The sequence below is a fragment of the Scardinius erythrophthalmus genome, assembly GCF_964197995.2.
Source record: "Scardinius erythrophthalmus genome assembly, chromosome: 12".
In the NCBI taxonomy this organism is placed as follows: Eukaryota; Metazoa; Chordata; class Actinopteri; order Cypriniformes; family Leuciscidae; genus Scardinius; species Scardinius erythrophthalmus.
Genome location: NC_138232.1, coordinates 34,758,582 through 34,771,348, shown reverse-complemented (window position 1 = coordinate 34,771,348; position 12,767 = coordinate 34,758,582).

Here is a 12,767-nt window from a genome sequence, read left to right as displayed (position 1 = left end):
CCACTTGAGATGAATCGCTCTTATTAAACCCAGTCTGAGGATCTTGCAAGTTAACTGTAAAGATGCGAGAGACCTGGTGCCGCCCTGATGATTCAAATGAAATCTTCATAGCTCTTTTTTGTTGCACCGAGATAGTTAGGGGGAGGGGCAAGGTGCGTGCCTAGAGAGAGGGAGAGAAGGGAGGGGGGAGTTAAGACGCCTCCTGATACCTGTGTTTCAGGTTGTAAACAATCAGTGAATAAACAATTACCTTTTGGGGTGTGTGTGAACTGAATCTTTGTCTCCTGTACTTCTTCTATGGAAGTGCACGATGCCACAATACCATGGTCAGTCTGAATATACAATTCTGATTGACTGGAAGATGTGCAATAAAACCATTTAATGCTCAGGTATTTCCAAGTCAGTTTAATCACCATTCTATTAATGCACTGAATGCACACAGATGCATACTTCACTCTCGCTGTTTTCATTGAAGCACACACACATGTCACTCTAAAATCATGCTGCACACGCACAGAAACATTCAGGAGCACACAAACTGTGACTTTTAGTAATAAAATAGCTTTGCGACTTAATCGCTACATTATATTTCTCAGCAACGAGGGGGTAACATCGCTTGTTTTGAAGTAATTCAACTCACAGATTCGTTTTTTAATAGAGAGAGAACAGACAGGTAATTCACACCTGCATCTCTCATCTCTCTCACTTGATAATTAATTAAAATAGATCCTATAATTCAATCATTAAAATAAATGTAATCTTACGCACTACTTTATCTCTGTGTTCTGATTCAAAGCGGGCAGAATGCTATCTAACAAGCCGTACCTGAAAACCGTCCTTTTTAGCCTTAACAGCTTTAAGTTGTCAATGCAGAAAAATGACAATGGTATAAGCAGTTAAAGTAATTTTTTATTCACGTCGGGCGGTTCTTTGCCTCCACATCAAGTCTTTTTCAACTCGAATTCACTGTGTTGACCAACAGAAAGCTGTTTTGCTTGAAAGTGACTTCTGTGTGAGCTGTGCTTCATAAATCACTAAGCTATTGAAAGTAGACAATGGGCATTTTGCTAATGTGACCACAATCTAACATCTAGAGCAGCTTTTGTTTCAAACATGTCTTAGAGGACTAAAAATGTTTCTTTTAATAGTTAGATAGCTCTAGTGCAAAATTATAGTGTAAAAATCCACTAGTCCACTACAAATTATAGTGTTTGTAATCTATTCAATAAGAGTTGATTAAAGAATGGAAAAGAACAGCTTCTCAGGACAGAGAAGCTGTTCTTTTCCATTCTTTAATCAACTCTTTTGGCAGAGGACTGCATCACTTCCCTTTTCTATAATTGTTTCTGCTTGAACTTCTGCACCCATCCCGCATTCACAGACTTCTCTGACTCTTCGAGAACACTCTGGTTTCACTGGGCCAACAGTCATAGACATTTAACCCAAATGAAGACAAATAATTTTGATAATCTAAAAGAATTTGTGAATTGGCTGTAAGAATTCAGAACAGTTTAGAGAGGTAAAAAAAGCAATGAACAGCACATTATCAAGTTTGTCTGGTGGCTTTGTCTTTATTTAGCACGTGTTTAGTTTATGCTGGTGATGTCATATAATATTTGTTTATTGAGAGCTTGTGAAAATGATTTATTGCTTTATTGCAATGTTCTCATTGTGAGAGCCTTCCAAATATTGTGATCCAAATACTAGAAAATTCTTTGTTAAAACCACAATCATTCTAGCCTGGCAAGCCAGACCTACATCAAGATGTTAGGTCTGGAAACTCACCATAGCCACGGCTCAATCCGAGGGGCGGGATAAACGGCTGTCTTTCAAATTCCCTCTGCACGCAATAGGACAGCGCTTCAACCAACCAGAGCGTTTTCCCAACAGCGGAGCTTAGTTGATAGATTCAACTTTTGCCATATCTGGCTGGCAAAACGACGAACACATCTTCCTTTTTTTAAGAATGACTTAAGTGCCGTTCTTTGCTCTTTTCTCAAAGAAAAACTTAACTCCAAAGTCCTCCAGAGTCGCGGCCAAAGCCGATTCGAAAGACCGTTGTTCTCCATCAGCAGCCGCCATTCTTTGTTTTCAAGTAGCAGCAGCCAGGTAACCGTCGCAACTCTGTCGTGTATGTTAAGCCCGCCCCCGCCTACTCTATACACAACGTGATTGGCCTGACCCAATCTGGGTTTTTGCAGCGAGAAGGTTTATTGAGAGTTGCTAGACTACCCTGGCTGCGAAATACATTTTGCTGCCGCTAGGGTGCGTCTAGATTTCTAGGCTACAATCATTCACCATCGTCATAACAATCCAGGGGTGCGTTTCCCGAAAGCATCGTTGGCCAACTATGGTCGCAAGTTCATCGCAATGTCCATTGAACTCTATTGGTAACGACGGAACTTGCGACCATAGTTGGCCAACGATGCTTTCGGGAAACGCACCCCAGCACAGTCCGTCAGTAGCTACGTTACCTAATTCCATGAAATTTAATATGTGAGATGGTTTGTTTTTATTTTTTGTATTTTTAGTTATAGTTTCACTGTAATTTTTAAATTACTCATTAATTTTTTCATGACCAATACTTGTGTCAATTCTCGCTGGTCTGGATAACAGGATCATACTGCTTAAGCTCTAAATTCATAAAAACTATAACAGCGACACATTCTGAAATACCCTTTATGTTCATACTACTCACTGTTTATTAATGACTGAGCAATTGTAAGGATGAAGGTGATATCTGAAGCTCATCAAAAATAAGCAACAAAGTTTGATAAGCAATCTTCCTCTGATTGTGTGTACTTACTGGCAGTCTGCTCTGTTTTCAAAGAACACTGATTACTAAGCACCCAACTCATTGTTCGGTTAAGAGGATTTAAAAGTGTTCAAGTTTCCTGCTAGATTCTCAGTATTAATTAATTAATTTATGGTCCGTGCACTGAAGCACTGAGCATTTCCCATGAACCTTGAACATGATTCACTCATTGATTTCATCTTTATATCCTTGCTAAGGTAAAGTAACACATTTTGTTAAAAAAAAAAAAGACAAATTGACGCCTGAAAGATATTACATTTAATAACCCAACATAAAGGCATACATAGGAGTATTTGAGGTTGAAAAGTTCATTTAAATTACAACTTAATTACCAGAGTACAGTAAATATCTAATTACTTTAACTGTATAACATATGGAAGACCAGGGAAATTTATTGGGCTTTATCTCTGTAAGTCCAATAACACAAATGAATTTATAGTTGAAAACCATATTAAATTGGGACAAACTGTCATATGTTTTTCAAAGTTTTAATTTTATAGAATTTATTTATTAAATGTATTTTTTTGTTTGTTTTTTTGGCCAAAACAAATGTTTATACAATTGATGAAAGGATGAAAAGTCCTCACATCCCTGTTAAAACAGTTGGTTTTTGGGATGTAAAAAATGTAACAAATATGAATCAGGTCAGAAATTTTGCACCTTTAATCTAAAAATTACAACCCATGCAATACCACTATTACGAAATCGTCTAGGTTACATATGGTAACCCTCGTTCCCTGAAGGAGGGAAAAGAGACGCCACGTCAAGACCGACGAATAGAAAATCTTGCTAGAGAGGCCAATCTACTTCGAGTGAAACTAAACAAGCCAATGCACATTGGCATGCAATCATTTGCATCAGCTGTTCAGCCACACAGCACGGGTAAATAATGAGCAGCAGGTGTGATTGCAATTCAGTTTTTTGTTGAGGAGCCAAGCCGATAAGCTGGGTGCCCCAGCGGACAGCAGCAGATGTGGCGACGGAATGTGGCATCTCCGTTCCCTCCTTCAGGGAACGAAGGTTACCATATGTAACCTAGACGTTCCTCTTCATTCGGTCAGTCGACCCCACGTCAAGACCGACGAATAGGTATCCCTACCAAAGGGTCACAGCTGCTGACCCCATCTAGCGCCCTGTGCAAGCCTCTTGCCCCTTCTTGCCTGGAAGGACGATAGGAAAGGGCTTACACAGAGTATATCTGTCACTGTTGTTCCGTGATAACCCATACAGGAAGATTATTGGATAACACTGGGAAAGCGTGCCCTTCTGTTAGGAAGGAGAACGCTGCGGAACCCAGATTCTTCCCCGAAGGAGTTATGTGGAGATATACATATGGACTAACCCAAAGGTAGTACTGCATATGAATACTGTGTGACTTAGCCCAAGGAAAAGACACGGGCTTCCATTTAGGATGCAACGCCTCTCATGGAGTGAGCATGCAACCTGAGCGGGCAGGACACGCCTTGTGCTTGGTAAGCCAAGGCGATGGCATCCACTATCCAGTGGGCCATCCTCTGCTTGGAGACAGCCTTTCCCTTCTGCTGGCCTCCGTAACAGACAAAGAGCTGGTCTGAGGTCCTGAGACTTTGAGTTCTGTCCACGTACAGACGCAGAGTATGGACAGGACGGAGCAAAGACAGGGCTGGGTCTGTCTCCTCCAGGGCACCCACTTCCCTCCCTGGCCCATTCCTCTGAGCTTCCTTTGAACGTGTTCAAGCAGATCAGCACCGACTGAGCACGTTCCTCTGTGAGGCGCGCTGTCTGTGTGACCGAATCCAACTCCAATACGAGAAAAGAGATCCACTGCACGGGGGAGAGTTTGCTCTTTTTCCAGAGAACCTGAAGACCCAACTGGCTGAGGTGCCTGAGCAACTGATCTCAAGAGTGTGCTAGTATGAGGCAGTCGTCAAGATAGTTGAGGATGCGAACGCCTTGTTCTCTCATCGGAACAAAGGCCCCCTCCGTGGCTTTCGTGAAGACTGCAATAGGACTGCGACAGAGACAATTTATATAAGATACATGCCACTTCCTCAATCCTCAATAGAACTATATAAGGAAAACCCGTAATGGCAAAGATGGCGGTTGTATGCACATGTCCCGCCCCTCCCGCTGGATAGCCAATCATCTGCTTTTAACAGTCAAGCCGGGAAACATTTAAACCTATCGTCTGGTTCCACTGACGCATGCGCACAGTTGAGGTTTTGCAACAGCGGAGACGATTTGGGGACAGCGAGTTGTTGTGTGTGCATGATCAGTGACAGGGCGCATATTTAACTGAAAGAACCATATGGAAAGGACAAGCAGAGAGAGAGAGCCCCGGTTGCGCGCGCGCACTCTCTCTCTCTCTTTCCGAAGACAGGCGAAAGTGTAAACAAGACTTCACTGTCTCCAAATTAAGCGCTGTCCTGCTCTCTCTCCCGCACGCATATTAATCAAAATAAAACGACATGATGGTGAAAGGTCGGAAGACCAAAGTTTCATGTTGGAGCATTCGGAGATTTTTTTCCCCTGAATTACCGTTGGGTGTGAACTGTGCTAAAATATGTTACCTTATTTTCTCTGAAATGCGTTCCGCACATTCAGCTGACATAAAATTACTCTCTAAATAAACGAAAAAACCTATCCAGTGATGTAATGTTTTCTGTGTTGACACTAACCTTGTGGGATGTCCATGTCCTAACTGCTGGGATAATCACACAACCGTATGACACGTCCAATTCGCGAACTAATGACTCCTTTGAACCGATTCATTTTAATGAATAGTTAAAACAACTGATCTATACAATACATTGTTATTACTGATAAAGTGCAAACCTGCTTATATTTAAATAAAGGAGAACAATATTGACATTGAATATGCACAACACCGGCATTCTGGATAGAGACGTAAATGAAGTTGGTGTCGTGAACCCTTGCGCATGCGTAGTAAAAGTATAACCTGTGGGGGAAAACTTTTATTTTGGGGCAAAGTCATCAAACTTTTTCAGCGATTTTTATCATATTTTACTGCTGTTTCTATACATGCAGTTTTTATGTCCCAGTGACCAGTGAAAGTGCAGTTCTGACTCTCTGCCCATTCATTTAAATAGGAGCCTGGTCTTGTTAGTCCGAAAAGCTGCCCGGAGGCGTTGCCAAGATGGCGGCCGAGTGGCACGACTTGCCTAAAAGAACTTTGTCTGCGATCACCGCATAATTGCATTTGGTGAGGATCCCTACCCAAGATGGTTGCTCCACATGACGATGGACACGGGCAAGATGCAACCTGCCTGCTCTTCGACTCATTCCCTTTGGCGGGGGTAATGACCATCGACACAATGGCTGAAGAGTGAAAAAGTAATCCTAAGACTCGTCACAACATGTTAGTCTGGTTCACGTAGGATAGTTAGCCCTTCTAGCGGCTTGCCTTAACATGTGAAGCCTGACATTGACTTGACGCCACTAAAGATCCTACCGTCTTAATTTAATACGTGATAGTCCAAACAGAATAGCTCGGACACTATTCAGAATTTTTGCAATGTCACTCAACACAATTGAATCCAACTGCTGTTGCGTTCTGTGGCGTAATCCAATGACGGTCCACCTGTTGAGCAGTTTAGCAAAATCAGCAGCAGCAAATTCGGATGTGCTAAGAGAGCTTGTAGTCCCACTCAGGAGGAAAGCGTGAACAATCTCGATAGGGATCGACCTGAGTGATATAGATGGGTCAAAGACAGACGTGGTGTCACAGGAGCTTCCGTAGTTGGTCACGACCAAAGCGATTCCCATAGTGAAACACTGAGTGAAGTTAGAAAAAGAACCCGTGTTCGCGTCTCAGCCTGCAGTGTCCAATCAAGACTGTTAAACAAGTAATAAAAACTCGGTGAGTGTTTTAGCGCAATTTTCTCACCTCATGGGATCACAACACTAAGAGATAGTAAATCTTTTCCTGGATTTTTTTTGTGCGTTCCCGAGATTAGACCTTCCTTAACATAATACCGAAAACCCGAAGTCTCTAGGTGGTCTGGTTGAGGAGTAGATAGAAGTGCAAGATTGGTGCGCACAGACGCACAGAACAGAAATCATGAGTTAACAATCGCAATTTGTCCGGTAGAAAATTGCGCTAAAAAAGAAATCATCATTGCCAGTCTTGATTGGTAACTGCAGGCTGAGACGCGAACACAGGATCTTTTTGTAACTTCACTTGGTTTTTCACTATGAAAGCTCAAATCATCTCAAACTGGTTTCATGAACTGACAATAAGTTTACTATACTCAAATGGCCTCCACAGTCACCAGATCTCAATCCAATAGAACATATGGATGTGGAAGAGGAGATTCGTATCATGCATGTGCTGTGCAGCCGACAAATATGCAGCAACTGCGTGATGTCAGTATGTTTCCAGCACCTTGTTGAAGCTCTGTCACAATTACTTAAGGCAGTTCTGACGGCAAAAGAGGATCCAACCTGGTACTAGCAAGGTGTAAGTAATAAAGTGGGCAGTGATTGTGTATGTATATGTATTATATTTTAGATATTATAAATGTCTCTCTCTCTCTCTCTCTCTCTCTCTCTCTCTCTCTCTCTCTCTCTCTCTCTCTCTCTCTCTCTCATATTGAAAAGCAATCAAAACAACATAATGTGATGATGCCACAGGACTGTACCAACCAACGACACATCTGGAAAACCCAGTGCAGGAAAGGAATAGGATTCCAACACTAGAGAACAATGGACCAAATTCCACGACCAGGGACAGGCCACATCTGGCTCAAGGATGAGTACAGCTCAAAGACCCCTGCTGGACTGGTCAGTTCCTGGTGGACATTTCTAATTTCTCTCTTTCCAGGAATACATCAGGAGAACCCCTAAACAGATTATATAGTTGGCTTCACATGCTGCCTGCAGAAATATTCTTTGGAACAGAGAATAGTCTTACACAATGCCCAAAGAGGCTTCACAGTAATGTAATGTAAAAAAAAAAAAACATGTATATTTCAAAACCATGAAAAGTGATGACCTAATTAACTAAGTAGGCCTAATGGACTAAATAAAACTCACATTTGAGCGAAATGTACATTTGTGAGAACATTTCTCAACAAATTACTTAATTTTAGTGCTTTTAAAACCAAAAGGGACTGTATTCATGTTCTGCTGTTCAGCAGCACAGGAAATGGAATCTTCGGAGCAGGAAGTACTCATCCCAGTGAGCGAACAGGCCAGTTTAAGCACATGCTGTCAGAGACCCATGATGCACCTCCCTTCAGCACTGATGAGAATGTCTTTTTCCTCTCTTTTAGAGATCATTTTCTCCACTCACCGCTTTTTCTGTGCTCTCTCTCTCTCTTTGCTCTTCGTCCCTTGCTCTCTCATAGGTACGCCTGTAGTGTCTTCTAAAGAGAGCACGTTTTCATCATTTGCAGTTTCCTGCGATTGTTCTCTACTGGGCCAGCAGAGCCCCACCAGGGCCGTGGCGTTATCTGGGAAAAAGGTGGAATGTTAAATCACAGCCTTTCCTGTCTGTCAGCGGGAACCCCAGCCAAACACCACAGCCATAGACAGGGCCGCCCATGAACTCTGACCTTCATAATGAAGCCCAGGGGAAGAGGCTGGTGCGTTAGTATCGCAGACCGCAATAATCCACAGCTCTTCAATTCTTCAACCAGGACAGAAGACGGACAAAAGAGCCAACTGCATCATTGACTTTTTTTTTTGGAGGGATTAACAGATACGCAACGCACCGCGCATCCTTTTTCGGTCAGACTGGTTGTGTTCTTATCACTTGCTGCAAACACTACGGTCATAAATAAAATTAATTGTGTCATTTTTTTTTTCAAATCGGACATACAAACGCCATCTGGTGAGGGAGAGATTCTCTAGCGTTGTGTGCAGGCAGTTTACAAACAGCTGCAGAGATGGAAAGCGGCTGTAACACATTTACGTCTGTGATTCTCTCTCCTTTCACACACACACATTTATGGTTAGCTAATATCAAAGCTTTAATAATCGAAGCTTTACTCACTGTCTGAGAATTTCCCATACTGCCTTTGGAGAAGAGTAACACGCATTCCATAACAGTTTTTTTTTTTCATAGGTTTCATCTGCCGTCTGCTCTTTGTCTTTAGCACCTTTGTTCTTTCAAGACATTGGGTGGTAAAAAGTCTCTAAATTATGTAAGATTCGACAACCCTGACACATTATTTGTTTTTATCGTTTAAGTGAAGACAGATGTTTAGAACTGGCTTGTGCTCAGAACTCTTACAACACAACATGTTTAATGTTTTGAGCTCCGCAGCACAGCTCAGAAAAGGCAGTGTCATAACACACAGTGCAAGGTGAACTCCTTGAAAGGGTGGGAAAAATCCTTCCCAGAGTCCTTCAGGTCATTTAGAGCCAGGAAGGATAAGGAGGGTAGCTGGGAAAGGTTGAGAAGCTACAGACACACACACTTGCATGCATACGCATGCACACTGGGGCATGATGAAGGAGCCTCCTGCCAGCGTGTTGCCGTCACTGTGGGCGAGGCCCGAGGAAGGTCATGGGCCTGCTGAGGTTGCTCAGCTCGCGGTGGACGCGCTGTAAAGTCTGCCTTGGGAATCGGGCGGAGATTGAACAGATTTAGCCCTAGCTATATTCACTTCCCCGGGAAACAAGAAATATTTACCTCCCTGTAGGGCAGTTGGGGGATGGGGTGGAGAGGGGGTGGGGTTTTACTGGAGACAGACTCACTGACCCAGAACCTTGCGTGTCTGCTGAAGTCGTCGCTACCTCAACCAGTTCGTCATCCTCCCAGATCCTTCAGGAATAATTATCTCCATCTCTCACCATGCTTACCATATGTTGCTTCATGCTACGCTTTTATGGCATCCCAGCAGCCATTGTTATTCGCAGCACATTTCAAAGAACTACTTTGATTTATTTAATGAGAAACACCGGTTGAGCTGTATTGGACAAAAAAGTGGAAAGTTCAGACTCCCACATCGCTGGGATCTTTTTTTTCTGCACTTCACAATGATCACAATACACTTCACATATTAGTGACTCGCACCACTAATTTGTCGTTTAGCTTGGACTTTAATCCAAAGCGATGTACAGGGCAGAATTTTCAATGTTCTCTTAAAGAATATAAGAAAATCTGTAAATCTATCCCAGTGAATTTGATACAGCTGATAAAAAAACACAATTAGTTTTTCTAATGTCCAAATCAAACTTCCAAACTTAACGATAGGAGAATTAAACATTACGGACAAAAAATGTGACAACAAATATTTGAATAAAGCTTTCAAAGGATATATATAGTATATATCATGATTATGATAGGAAGATCAAACTTAAAATATTAGTTAATCCAACAATTGCAGTAAAACATTGGAAATTTATAAAATGGCCAATTGCACCCAAAGTAAAAGAAATGCAATTTAAAATTCTTAATAACTACTATCCATCTGCGGAGACACTGAGGGGTAGGTTTGGTTTTGAAGTTGATCCTTGCGACTTTTGTCATGAAAACCCAGAACGAACAGAACATTTATTCTTCCTTTGCTCAGTTAGTAGGAAGTTCTGGCAAGATGTTCATAGCTGGTTAAATAATAAAATTAGTGAACTTGAACAATTTACAATAGAAGATATTCTTATTTATAATTCTAAACTGATGAGGGATCTTTCCCTTTTGATTAACCTGATCATCATTATGGGTAAATACCACATTCACAAAAATAAATGGAAAAAACAATTGGCAAATGTAAACTGTTTAAAAAATGAATTTCGTATGTTATTATCCTCTTTGAACCTTGTAAAAAATTCGAATCAAACTGTAGAAGCTATTTGTTATGCTGCTGAAATGTTTTTGGTCCTGTAACACATTATTTATTTGAGAACAATGCCTTATTTTATAAAAAAAAAAAATTTCATTGTCAAATCTGCATTCTGTTGATGCCTTGCCTGTTTTTTTGTTGTTGTCTCCACGAGAGTTTGTAATAAGCATTAATAAAAATAAAATAAAACGGAAGACTCACGATACGCCATCTTGTTTATATATTTTTTTTCTCTGTATTAATGACTCTATTTGTGTGTTCTTACTCCTTGTATTGTAAAGATTTAATAAAGATTTAATAAAAAAAAACAGGGCAGAAAAGGAGGCACTCCACTAACCAACCCAAAACGAATTCATTTTGATTGGGGCATCACCCACTGTTTTTTTCTGAAATCATTCTCTTCCTTTTTAGAGTCACACTTAATAATTAAAGGGTTATTTCACTCAAAAATGAAAACTGTCATCATTTACTGATCCTCATATCATTCCAAACCCATAAGACATTTGTTCATCTTGATTGCAACCCAAGATTTTAATGAAACACGAGAGATTTCGGTCCCTTAAATAAGTCAATTCCCCCAAAACATTGACGCTTCAAAGAGATCGCAAATCGCTCAGTTTGAATGGATTTCTTTTGCCAAGTCTTTGTGAACTTTGTGAATTTTCATTTTAGGGTGAACTATGAACTAGGAATGGAAGAGGGGTGAAAGAATGAACATCTGCCACTTACGTCAATCTCCAATCTTGTCACATATTGAAATGCCTTAGAAATTAATGTGCAGCTTGCTGAAATTAGAAAAAAGGAGCACCATATGAATATACACAGTCTGCATTTAAAGAATGTAATGGATGGAGTGAATAGACAATTGAAATTAAGATGCATTTTATGCAGTAAATGTATTCCATGAATGTCTGTGATGTGTATTTGTCTCTTCAGGGCAATTACTACAACAAACTCTGCAATGTTCCAGACTTATTGTATCAAACTATTACTTTTTAATGTTAGTACATAGTAGTTAAAGACACGTAATATAAAGTGGGTCTGATATATATATATATATATTTTCCACAAAATATAATGCATGTTTGTCACTGACCATTCTTTAGAAAGCTAAATGAAACATTACTTAATTTTTCACGTTAAATTCATTTTAATTAACATTTAGTCTAAATTTTGTCAGACCTAAAAATACATGTCAAATATTTTATGTATTTTTTCTTAAGCTTTCCACAGACCCCCAAGCACTCTCTTGTGGCCCCCTGCCCCCAGTCTGAAACACCTGTTGTAGGTTACATCACTTCAGTGTCATGTGACAGAAGCCACACGCAGCCAACATGTCAGGCTGAAGGCTGGCTCACGAGCTGTCTGTGTCACTGGGTGGTTGAGGGGGCGAGCGGCTGCTGGGTTTATGTGACCTGAGCAGCGTCTGTGCTCTGCTCCGGGATCTGAGAGGATGGAAGCCGGCCAGATGACTTGGAGTCTCTGAGCCAGATGTCCAGATGTTCCCGCTTGTCTCTGGTCCTCCTCTCTCACCTCTTCAGATAAGAACACCCATCTGAAGTCAAGGCTTTGTGAGAACGTTTTGCTCTGTAAATGGAAATTCGAATGAAATCATAGATTGAAGGATTACCCTTACAAAAAATAAGTATACTTAAGTAAAGTTCCAGTATATTTTAAGTATACTTTATTTAGTAAGTAAACTAATTTCATAATAGTATACTTGTGAGCGTGCAATTCCACTTTTTAGCATTTAAAAGTATACTTTTAGGGATACTTTTAGGGAAGTGTATCAGTGGTAAACTTTGAGTAGACAAACTACATTTTTTGTTTCTGCAACTATACTACAAGTGAACTTTGGTATTCTAATAAATTACTAGTTAAATACTTTAGTTTAGTCACCTTTTAGTAGTTTTACGCTGCACTCCAAAAATAAAACGATTTGTTGGGACGACTTGAATAATTTTTTGTTGACACAACTAACTGGACAGTGGATCTGTAGTTCCCAGCATGCTTTGAATGTGACTGCATTAGGAGAGTACATTTTGAAGTTAACTGTTATTTTATGTGTTATGGCGATTTAGAAGAGTTTCTGTTATGTTTTTGAGTTTTGTGGTTACCATTGTGCAGAAGAGTGGTGCTTGTGCTCAGGCTGTGGGCAATTGCAT